Raw genomic sequence first — 16,111 nt, forward strand, 5'->3', positions numbered from 1 at the left:
GACCCTGCAAATTACATTTGCACTATGCAGAGTTTGTCCTGTTGTCGTAGCTTGGATGATCTAAGTTTACAACCAAGTCAAGGCTTGTAAGGAGGGGTCGTGTCTTTCACTAGACACAACTGGAGCAACAAAACACAAAAGCAACCCAGGAGCTTCCAGGAACAAAAGTCTGCTTGGTGCCTCCCTGACTGGAAACCAGAAATGTTGGAGGTCCTGTGTCACTATCCAGAGAAGTACCATTGCTTGCTACTTATCTTTTCTTCCTTTTATTATTATTTCTTCCATTCATTTTTTTCCATGCATTTTTAATAGGTATTTCCCCATGAAGAATGTTCACAAGAAAATGACACTTTTTTTTTTTTTCTTCTTCAACTGAAACTTCACCTCTCAACAAACCATCCACTCAACATGCAATGCTTCTTCATGAGCCAGGAAACTTTCACCTGATCTGAAATCTGCCACTGTCTACTATCACAATCTACTCACATAACCTTCTTCCTGTATGGCAAAACCAGCACTGGTCTCAGAACCTGTGCACAGTAGCAGGTAGTATGGTCTATTAGCTGCAGCAGATTAGTGGAGCAAATCTCTTGGTGGTGTCTGGTTCTGGAAATTGCTAGCTGTTGGAGTGCATCGGGTAGTCCTAGAGCACATCTGGTTTAATTTCCTCCAGAAAAAAATAAAATAAAATTATTATTATTATTTTTTTTTTTGCTGTAAGGTCACTCTGTGCTGTGAACCAAAGGATAGAGAAGGGGAACATGCAGGAGATTTGTTCAAAAATGCAGTCTTGGTCTTATCTTAAATGCTGTTGTAGGTTCATCTGGAGCATACTACACTATAGCCTGGCTCACTAGAAAGACCTCATCCTTCATGGTGCATCAGTACTTCTTCAGTTTGGCATTGTATTTTGTTTTCTCAGAGAGACACATATTCCTCCAGGAGATTTGGGATGGGGACAGACATTTTGGCTTATGACATGAAAATAATAGTAAAAGCTGTTAATTGTAATAAGTACTGTAATAAATAAGTTACTTGTAAAGCCAGTTTGCAGTGAACATTTTCTAAGATCTCCAGGCAAATGTTATCCCTGGGACTGGGTTACAATGCCATAGGTCATCTATGAGTATGTATATGGGAACTTGACTAAACAGGAGGGTACTTTTTAGGGAGAAGTCCTACCCAGACTTGATACCTTAGTATGTATTCAAAACCAAATATCCTATTGTTAAGGTCTGGTGATAGAATCGTAAGCTTCTAAAAAGAAACAAACAAAAAATGAGTGTAAAGAAATTTAAAAATCCTATCCCTTCCCTCAATCTCTCTTTCTCCCTCCAACCACCCCCCTCCAAAAAAAAAAAAATATATATATATATAATATATATATATATCAAAGACACTTTTAGAAGCCTGTGGTAATATTTTCAAGATAATGGAGTTAGAAACACAAGGATGAACCAAGAAATAGATTAAGAAATTACTTTTTGTCTTGACTGTTTCGGTTAATAGTAAAGCTGTCACTCTTGCTTTGCTATGGTCTTCCTTCTGAAAGTAGTCCCATTGATTGTTTCCAGAAGATGCTGTTATTTTCCAGCATACAGACACTTGTGTGAAACTGGTATCAAACCTGACAAGAGAAAACTACTTTATAAAGTATTATTATCCTTACTTTATTATTATTTTGGATCATATTTGATTCTGTTTGGTGCTTCCACATTAGGGATGTTGTGGACACTGTTCCGGAGCTCCTGTGACTGTGAAGAAGAAGCTATGAAAAGATTGTAATGAATTTGCACTAATTTCAACAAAATTCTGAAGGCTTTCTCCACACTTCTCAGTTTCAGCTGTACGCTGACTAGCTGTACTCTGAATTGCAAGACTTGGCTTTAAGTACAGTTTGAACTATAGGAAGGTTTGGAGCAGACAGCAAAAAGTACGATGTGTGCCTGAACACATTGTAAAATAAGTAATGTAAACTATGAATATGGAAGAAGAAAACAGAAAGTAGATTTCCAATGTCTTCATAAACCATAAAATATGTCCTACAAGTAAAATAAAATCCTTTGTCTATGCCAAGTATTACTCCACGGTAATTTTTCATTACACTGTATCCATTTGCATGAGCCACTAACTCTCATTTGTAGCCGTCCACTGGTCTAGACAGACAAATCTTTGGAGATCTGGTCTAGACAGACAAATCTTTGGAGATCTGTTCTTTTTGATGGATTTATCAGATTTCCAGCCCTATTCCCCCCTTCTTTTCAATTTTGATTCCTACCTTGTTTTTGTGCTGGCTGCAGCAAAATACCTAGGTAGGGCCACATAACTAATTCTGTGGCACCGGCGCGAGCAGCTGCTTTAGCTGATGTTTTTTTTTTTTTTTTTTTTCCATTTTTTTTTTTTTTTTTTTTTTTTTTTTTTTCTTTTTTTTTCTTTTTTTTTTTTTTTTTGGTCTTCACTTCTTTCCTTTCTTTCAGCCTCTTTGATGTGACCCCCCACCTCTTATGTATCGCAGTGTGGAAACTGGCTGCCTCTGCAGAAAACATAAAGCTTATATGGTACAGACAATATGCTACTGCGTAGGACTGCAGAAAAATAACCAAGTCAAACTCCTGTGCTTTGAGCGCCCCAGCTCTATTAACACAATGCATCTTCTTGCTGTGCACACTTTTGTACAGCATGCACACTGTGTATCTAGCAAGCTTAATACTGCACTCTGCAAATTTTGTTGGTACAAGATCGGTAAAAAGAGCTTTAATATAACTGTTTTCTAACATGGTAGTTTTTGTTTATTTTCAGAGTTCAAGAACACAGTGCTTTGGTAGTTCTGCAGTCCCAGATGTGTAAGGTATTTAAAAATCAATTCCAGAAACCAAAGAAGTTCTATCCAAGGTACATCAAGGGCTAGATTCCAGCCACACATTCAGTATAAATAATGTAAAGCCATCAGTCACATTTTATAGTAAGCAAAGTAAAATTGAAGAAGTAAAGACAAGCTAATAAAATAATTAATATTAGTGGAAAATAATCGGTATACAGTAACAAATACATTTCTGTAGACATAACACTTAACTCTAAGAAAATATATACATACATATATGATGGCTACAAATGAGCTTGTGATTTTCTTCCAAAAGTATTTGAGCAGGAAGTAAAACATTTTCCCAGTGGATGAAATAACATTCATTTTTGCCAATCTAAGCAAGGCAGATTTAAATTTTATGTGTGTCCAACTGCTTGTTCCCCCTCAGCTAATAACCTGCCTGTTGGAAACATTTCAAATGAAAAGGAGTTCACAGTTCCTAAGCCCAGCTCTGAATATATCTGCCATGCATGTAAACAAGTAAACCATTATGTTTCTTGTTGAGATAAAGAATACCATGATAAGTGGGGACTTTCACAAAACAAAGGGCTTCCTATTGCGAGTGTGGATAATCTTCCAGAAAACCCTGTGTTTTGGCAAATCACACCAGATTAATCTGTTAGGCATCTCCTTTCATCATCAAATTTCCGCTGCCTATCACAGTAGCTGCCTTATCAAGCCCCCTGTTTTCAATAGCAGGCCCATTCCTAGGATTTCAGGTGCTGGCCTTCCATGCTCGGAAAACAGGTGTCCCCACTGTTTTCGGGCAGGAAAGGTCCCTGCACAGAAGCCTGGGAAAGGGCAGGGGTATCAGCCTCTGTTCTACCTGAAGGAACAGGTAACAGGAAACTGTTGATTCAAGGGGCTAACTTAATTGGCATGCATTAGTCAGCAGCAAGAAGTTTTTGTGAATTACGAATCCTAAAACTTTTGTCAGGAGGAATACTTATAAGAAGGGGACAGATCCATGTCCAGAGGCACCCTCCTAGGAATAACCAGCTCTTGTAACTATTTTGAATGTTTATTCTAGAAAACATGATCTAGAGATGAAGGGTGGAATGTCAAGCTTTACATGTAGTGCCTGAACTGTTAGGCAAATTGCCTATATTCAGGAGGAAATGGATTTCAAATCTCAACTAAAGGCTAATATTCCAAACCAATTAGTATGATGGATCAGGTTTTCGAGCTCTCAGTGCCTCCCCTGGCTGTTTTTTTTTTTTTTTTTTTCCACTTAATGAAACCAGTTGTATTGTTTCTGAACAAACTATTCATCTATGAACCAGGGCAATCCACTTGGTCACTCAGAAATACCACAGTACGGAATGAAGACAAGACAAGGACAGGGATATGAAGAATACCATTGTAATATTGACAGAGAAATTTGTTTTACAGGAGCCAGCAGATTCACGTTCCTCTCCTTTAACTCCCAGCGTTTATCTCTTCTTGTCAAGGCAGCGTTCAGAGGTTTCTCCTGACAGGTGCCTCAGTGCCTGGCTGCAGTCCCCAGCAGGAAGACCTTCATCCTTTGCTCTGAGCTCAACTCCTGAGAGCTTGTGCAGGCTTTACTTTATTAAAACAAAGATGCTCAGGAAGGCCACCATAGCAACAGCAGGAAGAGCCAGTCTGCTTTCAGCTCTCTGCTTTGACAGCAGGACCGCTCTGAAACATGGAGATGAGCCCCGCGCCCCACTCCATGGGTAGGAAGGGTTTGATAAGCACATACCTCGGCATCCGGCGCTCCACAGCGCAGCCTTTGTTTCATCCGCAGATGATTAAATGGTCTACGGGGCAATTACGAACTGAAGGAAGGAATAGTCAGCTCTCTCCAGGTTTCCTCAATCAGCACGATTGAATTTCTCAAAGGCAGGCAGCAGTAGCAGCAACGGCCCCGGTGACTTTTGCTGAAAAATGTTCTCCAGTTTAGGATCGAGCTTTCGTTTAACTGCTTGCTGTTTCATTTTATTAAGTGCAAATTGTGGCTTAATAGATTTACAGTTGCCATAAACTTCGGCATCATGAAAGCTGTCAGAGTGGCCAGTTGCACAGCATAATAGTAGCATGACGTTGGAAAGGGTGAGCTGGACAAGCCAGGCATCAAGAAACTCTGCAGAGCATTTTAACAGGTCTGTGCACAGTCCTGAGTGGCAGATGCGACCCCGTGGAACTGAAATACAAGCAGTGGCTGGCACTATTTTCCCTTTGTTCTTCTCTTTTCTAGGAGTTAGAGGTGGAAGGTTTCAGAAGATTATCTGCAGATGAAAAATGGCATATTTTGCTTTTTCAGACAAACTTTGTAAATTAACTCTGCTACACAGTAGTTAACAAAGTCCAAATATTTATTTATTTATTTTGCATACCCATTACACTGTAGCTCTGTTCTGCACTCATTACACTGTGTTTAGCTCCTGATACATACCAGCAAAAAATGTAGACATACTGGAGGGAGTTCAGAGAGAAGCATCAAGGATGATTAAAGGGGAGGAGGGACAGACTTCTCTGAGAAGACTAAAAAATGAAATACAAACAGTTTGGTTAAGCAATGATGGGGCAATGGGCCACCTACAGACAATTTTCTACAGAATGAGGTGGAACAAAGACTGCAGGCTGTGCAATTTTGAGCAATGCACCTCTGGGTAGCCTCCGTTCCCAGCCAAGTGACCATGTTACCCAGTTTACCCAGTTACTATGGGGAAAGCTGGTTATTCTCCTCATTTTATTTATTTATTTATTTATTTCCTTTCTTTCCTTGTTAATAAACTCTCATTTGGGAGGCTATTAATTTCAGAAGCCAGCAGCTTTTCCCACCAACCATAGTTTTTGGCAACATCTGTGTGTTGCCAAAGTGTTGTCTAGGTTACCCAAGCAGGCTCACCTCATAGCATACCATAGGGGCCTGGGTCCTCCCTCACCCAGGTTTGTACAAAGAGATCTTGGGGATCTTCAGGAAAGTTTGATACTAGAACAAAACAAGGCTGCTACAGCTCTGTCTCATCACCCAAGGAAAGAGCTCTCCTATGTTAGACTGTCATGGGGGGAAAAATAAAGATCTGGTGTCCTGTGAAGGACAAATATTTTCCCAAATATTTCCACACCGGGGAATTTCACATCTTTGGCTTACATTAGTATAAGTCTCCATATGCACCCCAAATATGAAATCGTAGAAAAGGAAGGCAAAAGTCAAAGGGGGAACATTTTTTTTTTTTTTTTTTTTTTTTTTTCTGTCACAGCATTTGAAAATAATTTGTTTTTATAGTCAGCTATTCAGAGAAGCACTGAAACACATGCATGAACTTTGCAAAGTGACAACAGCTGCATCAGAGGACAATATAGCTGAGGACCTAATTATTAACTGAATGCTTGTTAGTATGATGGTCCTTCATGAAACAAGACAAATTATTTGAAAACAAACTTCACAGATAAATAATTGCACAATGACTATGAGAGTTAAATTGCCTACAAAGTGTGTATTCATAGTCAGTAATAACTTGTAGGCAGGCACGGACCTATCAACAGAGAGTGAAGAGACTTTTGCTGTTTCATGAAGCCAACTGAGCTGAGAGCCCACAGTCCTGAGGCTGTGGCACCTTACAGTCTGCTCACCCTCCTTTCCTGCCATCAGCTCTGCCCCAGCCTGTGGTGTGGGGTGTAGATCACAGCTGGCACAGAATTACAGTGTCCTGGCACAGAATTACAGTGTCCTGTTCAGAGATGCACAGATCATTACCAATAAAAACCCAACAACTTCCCAGAAAGAAATAAAGAAAGTTTATTTTCTAGACCTGCTTGTGGTCTAGCTATTAAACTATACCTTAAGGGAACCAAGTAGTGTTTCTAAGGCAATGTGACAGTACTGCAAAGTTAACTACAGTCCGTGAAATGCATCCTATTCATTCTAAAGAAAGCTAAACCGTGTGCTTTCCATGTCTTTCTGCTAGAAAAGACAGTTTAATAGATACTTGTTAATAAATTACAAAAAAAAAAAAATCCACAGTAACTTTATGTAAATTCAATTTATTTGTATCTGTAAACCAGATTTTAAATTATTTTTATCTGCTTCATGAATAGCAGACAATGGTTTTAGGGCTCTCAGTCTCCCTAGCTAACTGTAGCATAAAACACTTTGCATGTTTGTTGCAAAAGACAATTTTGAAAAAGCTCAAATATCTCAGAAAATTACCTAAGTCTTCTACACTTCATTAGAAAATTTCATGTGTACAGATTACCAGTGTGTTTAATGGTGACCATGCTAATAGACAGCTGCCAGCATGCTGTGGTGAGCAAGGCCATTAGTAATTCTCATCAACAGTTCCACCATTTTCAGTTGTATGAAAAGTGATAACACACTGATCTAGTAGTCATTAAGAACTTTTTCTTACTCCTTTAGGATTAATTTGCACTGACCCAGAATTCTGTATTTGCTTAACACAAGCAGTGGGCCACTTTGATGTTATCTGCTTCTATAAACAATAACGTACAGTTCTCTCCTGGGCTAAAACAGCTCTTATTCTACTGAGAATTAGCTGTATTAATCATTCTGTAGTCCAAGAGAGCATGATCATAAATTGTGTGCCGGGACCTCACTTAGCAACTCCCAAGACTCTCATTTATCAACATTTTTTTTTCCCTTCCTGGATATTTAGTATGTAGGGAGTAATTTATTTCTGAGCCGGTGCTTTGTGATGTCTTTAATGTTGAAGTAAAGTTGGAAAACTTTCTGCAACAAATATAATTTTTCTTACTCCCTTAACATAGAAGCAAAAATTATGGACCACGGCTACAGACTGATTCCCTCAAGTGGCCAGAACAGAGAACACAGGCCAAGCTTCAAATTGTATGAACTAGGTGGTGGCAACTGAAAATTAGAACTGCATACTCAATATGCCTTTTATTAATTATTCAATTGATTTCAAAAAAAGTGTTTTGAGCTGAGCTGATATCTACCTAACTTTTCTCACCTTTCTCAAACTAAGCAGCTAAAATATAGTTAAGATATAATTGAAGCAAGATGAAATCTTCAGAGAACACTAGTTTAGTTTATATCTTCCAGAAAAGATCTGGCTTGATAAATGATTTTATTTCTTTCTTTACAATTTTTCAGTAATTTTCTCAGCTTCAAAACACAATAGAAATTTGTCAGAAATGTAAGGGGAAAAAATGTTGTTCTTTATCAGCTCAGAGTAGATCTGATACCATTAATTTCCTATTTTGCATGCAGCCAGGAAGATATGTTACTTAAAGTCTCCTCTCAGATACAAAAATTATAGAAAAGTCAAAGCATCCAGAGATCAAGGATAGAGGCAGTGAAAACGTTTTGAGTCAATGGACTAAAACCTTCAGTCTCAGATGTCTATCTTTGATCCATATGGCCCAGTTTCTTCAGCTTTTGACATTTTTCATTGCATAAAACAGAAGTGGAAACAGAGGCCCTGATTCTGCTTTTCTTGAGACAAGCATACATGAAGTATCTCCATTGACTTACTGGGGAAAGTCCAGATTTAAGTCATTTTTGATGAGAGAAGAATTTTGGCTCAACTTGAGCAGAATCAAACTCATGAACACAGAAACATTTCTATTTTTTTTTTCCCCCGAGTTTCATCCTGAGCTTAACTTCGATTTCAAAGCTCTGTTTTATTGTAAACATGTGGTTTTTAAAATACTGCACTGCTCCAAAGTTATCTGCATGTGAGTTTATTTTATATTAAGTACTTCAAAAAATGTCTGAACATAAAATGCCAACAGAAACAACAAAAATATAAATAAATCACTACATTCAGCAGAAATACTTTAATTCAGAATGTAATAAAGACAGTCAAGGTTTAAAAAGTTTATGCCAGAGTTTAAACTGAAGGAATTAGTAACTTTTTTTCCCCTGCTGACAGTTTTGCTGCCACAGCCAAAAGATTCTCAAAGGTTGTTAAAAAAGAAAAAAAAAAAAAAAAAGAAAAAAAAAGAAAAAAAAAAAAGACAGTGGAAAAATGTTTATTTCCGTTCAAGAACTTCTGGCTTCTGTGATTTGGCATCATTCTCAGCCATTTAGAACATTTGTGCTAGTGGAGGCCAAGCACTGCTCTTATATTTGCAGATGCTCCCTCTCTTCCCATAAATAAGTTTTCAAGAGCTGTGATCTTTCCTCACCTAGGGCTGCGCAGTCTCTCTGATGTCCGTAAAAGCTTGAGGGCAGCTGCTGTGAAAGCTCCTCATTCTTCAGAGACTGCCCTAATTCTTCCTGGATTTCTAATTACAGAAGATTTGGCTTCTAGATTCAGGGGCAAAATTCTTTCAGCAGTGATATGCAGGCACCCTGGCTCATTTTGACCCAGTTAAACTATCAGCGACTACCTGAGGAATAATTTTCCTTTAGGACTACAGACACATGCTGCATACACAGAGCAGCTAAAGCCTGTGTAGTGTGATGCCTAAGCCAGACCTACCTCAGTGATGTGAAATTCTGGGCATCCAGATTCACTGGACTGGTGATGTGTCTTTTTGTTGAAGTTATAACTTTCTTTTTCCCTGTCTTTTTTTTTTTTTTTTTTTTTTTTTTTCCCTTTGCTCCTCACTCCACTGAGCACTGCACACATGCTTACAGTGCAGTTAATCTTCTGCACATCAGCTCATCTTTATTTAAAATGCTGTGGATGGAGGCTTGATGCAATCCTACAGAGTTATTTCTACATCACCCATGCACTGAGAACTGTACCCCTGTCTGAAACAAAGGTAAATAGGGGCTTTTAAATGCCGTCTCTTCAGTGCATGGTCAGCATGCTTTTCATTGCTTATTCTCTGCTCCTTTGTATACTGCTGCTGCAGTGAGATTTGATCTGGGCTTATGCCTTGAGCATTATCTACTGGATCCTGTGTCTGTAGCCTGAGAGAATGAAACTATCTGTGTTTAATTTAAGATCCTTTTTAAGAAGTTGTAGCACTTCCACTGTCCTTGTCACTCATGTTTGCATTAACATATCTGTGAAGAATTGCACAATTTGAGTACAGCTATTAATTCATTGAAGCCTTGCTATTGTTATTAACTTCCCTGAGACTTAATTCCCTATATTCTGCTACAATATATTCACTTGTTTTTATAGGAAATCTATCTTTTGTTCTAAAAGCATGTTCCCAAAATTTACAATGTTGAAATATATATTCACTTATGAATGCCCAAGGCTCACATTAAAGTGTCATCTAAATATAAAACCATAAGCATAAAATTATATTCACTGGTTACTTTATAAATAACAAACAGTAAGTTTTATAGTTCATTCTTGTTCTTTCATTTTTTGGCTGTATTTGGTTGCTCACCTGAGAGGACACAGATTCAAGGTTCAACCACTGAAAACTCCCTCACATCTAGTCCCTGGATATCTCTATAAAGACAGAAAACAAGGTGTTTAACAGCAAAAACACATATTGAGATAATGCTATGCCTATAGAAGTCTTTTCAGATACATTATCCTACTGGCAAAAGCTATTATATCTCCATGCAAGAGAGCAGATTATCTCACTTGGGGAAGACCATCTTCTAAAGAAAATCCAGCTATCTATTTAGACTCTAAAAGACAGGCAGTGAAATCATATTTTCCTGTAATATCATACCTACATTCTCTGCTGTGATTTAAGAATGTGTCATACAGTATCTGGCCTTTGAAGGCAAAGGCAGGCCTTCCAGTTGGCCTTCCCTCATCCCTACTGAAGGCACTGATACCTCTCTGAACAGGATTTCCTTCAAAAGCTAAAGGGGCAGAAAGGAAAGCAGCTGCATTCAATTACCGAAAGCATGTATCTACTACTCAGAAAGAAAGGGTGGCTGCTCCTGCTCAGACAGAACAGCTCCTTGTTTTTTTAGAAGCAAACTGGCAGATCAAAAATACGTAGTAGTTGATTTTGGTGAGAACACTGCTTTGAATAAGCAAAGCAGAAATTGGAGGGGCCTCTGAAGAACTTATATTTTGTGGTGGTCCCTCTAAAATAAACAAGAAAAAATCCTTCAAAAAATCAGTTTCTCCTTATAAATTGCTTCTGTTGTAGTTTGGGGGGGTGGGGGTGGGGAGGGTCTCTTTGATCAAGGTTTGTCTTGAACCTATAAAAATGAATAGATGAAACTTGATGGTCTGTGTGGATAATTTGCTCCCCAAACATCCTCCCTTAATGGTTCCCTTCTGGTCCTTTGGTCCCTGGAAGTTTGGTTTCTTTCAAAGTGAAATATCAAAGTGATAAATGAGGACTTGAGGAAGACATCACTTGATGGGAGGATGCAGCCAGATTTTAGAGGCAATGTCAAGAGCTTCATTTACGATCCAGTTGTATGTTGAACAGCAGGAAATGAGGAATCTGCTCCCTGTCAGCAGGTACTCTACATACCAAAAGTGATAACTCAGATGAAACCATTTAAACAGATACTCTATTCCTCAAACATTGGCTCTGCTTTTGACATGGTGTATCAGATTCTTCAGGAGGGTGGAAGAGAGAGGATGAATGTGGGAGGGCTTCAAGAGCAGTCCACAATTGCGGTGCTTGTGACAGGAAACAAATAGGGATCTCCCTGCTTCATGTTGTTCTTATCTAAAATGTATGCTGACTACTTGAAAAATTGAATTGTATAAGACCACCAGAATACACTGAATTTAATAGAACTCTGAAAGGGTACTGGAAAAAATGCATGTACTATGTGCTCTTTAGTTGGAAAGCAGCCAACATTGTTCTCAGGATTTAGGTAATCTTGGAATCTTGGATATTAGTGTATTTAATATTTGATTTGTGTGCAGTCTCCAGTTCATTTACTGTGGTATTAAAAAAGAAGAAAAAGAAAAAAAAAAGAAATCCAGAATGCAGAATTCAAGTATTTTAAAAGTAGAGGAAGGTGAAGATCATAAAATGCTTTACAATTTCCTTACTGCTAATGAGTTATGGGAGGATATACAGTTGTTCTAGCTTCTGAACTGTGAAGGGCAAACAGGAATACAGGTTATGTTGCCTGAAAGAAAAATCTGGTAATTTTATCCTCTGAACATTCTTTGTGAAGCACTTTCTGGCTAGGAATTCAATAAACACCTCACTTCCAGAAGGTGTGATGGTTTTGAAAGTGCTCAGTAGTAAAAAGAGGCACATTTTTTTTTCCTCTGAGCCTATTGACATGTAGTAGCTGTTTAAGCGTTGGAAATTTTGTATCTTTATTCACAGATAATACACCAATCATGGGTACAAGCCTTTCTGATGGGCTGAATGGGACTGACCGAAGGCCTAGATGGGTGGTGTTACAGAGAGGGTTAAGAAGACAAGTTGGGAACACAACAGCTAACAGCATCAGCAGTGACAGCTGAAGCAGTCCAACTGCATAGGCAGATGTCTTATTTAACACACAAAGGAGGAGACTGCCTGGGTCATGCTCCAAGGGTTTGTGTTGACGATATCCAAAGTCTGAGACAACACAAAGAAATGGCTTCTGACATCAAAGGAGAAATAATTTTTATAACTAGAAGCTTATAATGAAGAAACTTCTCTCACTGTTTCCTTGCTGTGAGGGAAGAGAAAATTGCTGTTACCACTTTGGTGGAGAGGGAAGGGACAGACAAGGGAGAAGGTGGAGACAGTACTACTTTGGCCAAGAAAAACCTATGAATAAGATGCTTGTAACAGAAGGTGAATAATCATCTTGTTACCCATGGGCCTTCTGTCTGCAGTCAGCTTTCCTTCGACGCTAGTCTGGCTTCCCTTACTCTAGCATGAGTATTTCATTCTCTTTTATTGCATGAAGAAGTTGCACCCATGTTGTTGTGCAGTCATTTAGAAAAGGACTATGTCTACCTCTTGAAATTCTATATCAGTAATTATTGTAAGTTTTAAAAAGTTAGTAATCAATTATAATTAGTTCAATGTATTTATTATTATTATTATTAATTATTATAAATCAGCTACTTGGAGCATGCCCCCTCTGCTTCACATCTGTTTCAAGATACAAAGTTAGCTCCTGTTTCTGTGTTATACCATCTGCATTTTCACAGCTGCATGTGTCCTACATGCTGCTCTTTTGTTCAGCAACAACATTTAGATTAAGTTATTATTTCTTCCTATAGTCACCATTCTGATATATGTACATGTCTTTTCAAACCCACCTAGGGACTGAAATTATATCTACCTCAGCATAATCTACTACCATTAAGAACAGGCAAACCATATTTTTCCTTTGAATTAGTCACTCATTAAACAGAAAGTTTCAAGTATTGTAATTTTTAAGTTAACATTTCTTGAAGATGAAAATGATATTTTCTTTTTTAAACACCAGTGGCCTAAATACTAGTAAAAAAGCTTTCAATTTTTCAAGATCCAGCAATAGTTTCAGGGACTGAACAGGGAGACTGTGTGTTTGAAGTAATGGAGTGCTGAAGTTTTTCTTGAAGGACAGATGTTTTGACCATTTTAACAGACATAGCAATATCTCAGCCACTATTGTTCTTTTATATAAGAGCACTTACTGAAAGCATATGATAGGTTATCCAAACTGAAAAAAACAATGCTGGTTATCAGATCTGGTGAGAAATATTTACTCACTTGTATAAACTAATGGAAAATTAAGAAATTTTAATATTATCAAACTTTGGGGCACTGTTGGCATTTGAAGTGCTGATTTAACTTTAAGCCCCATCTTTGATATGCTTACTTGATGACAGTACATGTTGGCCATAAATCCAACTTGGCAATGATTCTGAAAGGTCACCTGTGGATATTGTTTTTCATGGTGTTAAATAGGTTGTAATAGTGTCGTTATTTCTCCAGAAGGACAAGTGAAAGTCCCATTGGTCTTCTTGCTGTCTCATAAATAATTAACAGGCTGTTTTAACTGGGTCTAACCTTTGTGCAGATTGGCTGAACTTTACTGCATAGAAGAGGTAAAAGGGATTCAGAAAAATATCATCCATTATTGATGGTACTAAAACATTCAGGTAATCTAGGGATAAAAATAAAAGACTGATAATCAATTGATAATCAAAAATCTATACACATCTGAATATTTTAGCATTCTCCAGTATCCATATTCCTCTTATTCTTTTTATATATTTGTACATGACCATAAGCTTACTTCTAATGTGGGAAATTTAAGAAACTGTGGAACAAGTATAGGTGAGGAAAAGTTCAGAATTTTTATTTTTCTTGTCTACCATAGACAAAATTCACAATGTTCAATAAGAGAATTAAAAGAATTACTATATTCTTTTTACTGCCAACATAAAACTCACATCTTTCAAGTAGAAATGTCTGAAATCAAGCCCTGGTTATGAATATTGTAAATATTTCCTCTTTAGATAATAGTCCTCTTCAGATTTCCATTCAGATAATCTTCAACAAAATATCTTTATCTGGGTCTAACATGTATTAGATCCACTATGTAAAACACATTGCTGAAATCTGCCACTTCTCACCTGGAAACTCCTCAGTTTTCTTAGTAAAAACAGCTTGTGTTAACAATAAAGAGACAGGTCTGAGATCATGTAAGATGTTTTATCATGACAAAATGAGAAGGGAAAAAAGTATGCTTGCTATAGAAAATATGAAAGATTGTCTGGAAAAGAAATACTAAATTCCATCCATGTAGCTGCAAAGAAATAAAATGAAATAAAGAAAATTAGACAAACAGAATCAGAGAGAGATTTGAGAGAAAGGAAAGGAGAGGCAGAAGAATCTCAGTCTCTCAAAGAATTCTGTTTTGCAGAAAGTCAGACACAGGTACTCACAATTCTGTTCATCTTTTTAACGACTAAATTCTTCAAATGTAAACATCTCTACTTGCTGTTTGGAAACAAACAAACCAAACCCTCCAGTAAATTTCAGAGCAATGCAATACTCTTTGGCTTTGGTGATAAGATTGATAAATGACTGTTTTCTAGGTAACTGTTTCATTTCTGGTCTGCTTTTAAACTAAAATTTAAGAAAATGAACTGCATGTTTCCACTACAACCATTCCTTTTTGTCTTCTTTGTTCTACATTTTAGGAAATGAAAATATCTTGCATACAAGTCATGGCAAGTTCATACAGAAAAAAAATGGTTAAACAATTTTGCTTTTGAAGTTCATTTCTGTGTAATTGTATTCTCTCTTTGGGCCCTATAGTCTTAGACTGATGAATACATGATAGCTAGAAGAAAGGGAAAGCTCTGAGCACCCATCACAGGAGGAGATGCTGTGCCTTCTTCCTCGATGCTTTTGGCAGCTCCCTGAAGCACAGAGAGGAGGAAATATTTAATACGAGGAGTAGCAGGAGACTCAAACAACATCTCACAGACCCTTATAGCTCCTTTCCAAGCCATTATCTGCTGGTGGCAGCATGTCTCCAAGGAAAACTCTGATGCTGGCAGTCTGAGGAGTCCAGAATCAAGCAGTTCTTCATGTGGAGGCTGGGGTACTTTTTGAGCTGCTTTGCCCTATTGATCCTTCAACTTCATGGGTGTTAGAGGATTTGCCATCCTGCCCTTCCTGGCAAGAAAACAAACCTTTCCCTTCTAAAGAGACACTCATAAAATTCCCAGCTTAAAGACATTAAAAATGAAGTCCCAACAGAGGAAGCTTTCCATGTATCTTTCTGGAAACACTTGTAATGTCTGGGGAACCCTTTATAATCTTAAAGTCAGGCTTTTGAAATTATTTTGCATTCTATTTTTAGCTGTTTTCCACATTTTTCAACTACTTTGTTGGGAAAAAAAAAAAAAAAAAAGTAGAAATGAAAATGGAATGTACAGGCACTTGCATTAAACAGCTGTAATGTGTGGTGGTCAGTTTCTGTTGCATGCCACAGAAACTCAGTGGTACTATCCAAGATGTCTCTGAGATGAAGGGGGACTGCTTGGAGAGCAGCTTAACCTCAAGTTAAAAAGGACAGATAAATACATGGAAGTCTCCTCCTAACAGACCTCAATTCTTTACAGATAGTCAGAAATTAGTTGAACAATTTACAATTTTTTATCCCAAGTTTCATTACTGTTTATATTACTTGTCTTAAAGCTAAGTTGAAGAATAACATTCAGACTGAAGTGTAGAGCTCCCTCTCATTTAAGGAAAATAAAAATAATAAAAAAAAGCAAAAATACAAATGAAGGCCAAGAACATCTTCCCACTGCATGTGCACACATGCACGCACACATACACACACACAAGCTCTCCCCGTCATGGCAATGCCTGCATTTGTGAACCTTTGTTCTATGCCCTCCTGTTCAGCAGCTCATGTGCACTCAATGGGCAGATTCAAAGCTTCATTAAAAA

The 16,111-nt window shown here is 37.8% G+C and overlaps 1 long non-coding RNA gene across 5 annotated transcripts; it reads right to left on the bottom strand.

Moving 5' to 3' along the window:
• Positions 1-4,211: 4,211 nt before the first annotated feature.
• Positions 4,212-12,067, bottom strand: LOC118163139. 5 transcript variants are annotated; one of them, XR_004748876.1, is made up of 4 exons: positions 10,457-12,067; positions 10,163-10,227; positions 4,587-5,112; positions 4,212-4,428 (listed from the first exon to the last, which is right to left on the bottom strand). It is a non-coding gene; the product is annotated as an uncharacterized LOC118163139 (long non-coding RNA). The 5 variants fall into 5 exon arrangements; XR_004748874.1 differs by adding an exon at positions 5,280-5,368 and having other exon boundaries at positions 10,163-12,067; XR_004748877.1 differs by adding an exon at positions 5,280-5,368 and having other exon boundaries at positions 4,587-4,764; positions 10,163-12,064.
• Between the last annotated feature and the right edge of the window lie 4,044 nt (positions 12,068-16,111).

The sequence above is a fragment of the Oxyura jamaicensis genome, chromosome 2, assembly GCF_011077185.1.
Source record: "Oxyura jamaicensis isolate SHBP4307 breed ruddy duck chromosome 2, BPBGC_Ojam_1.0, whole genome shotgun sequence".
NCBI lineage: Eukaryota > Metazoa > Chordata > Aves > Anseriformes > Anatidae > Oxyura > Oxyura jamaicensis.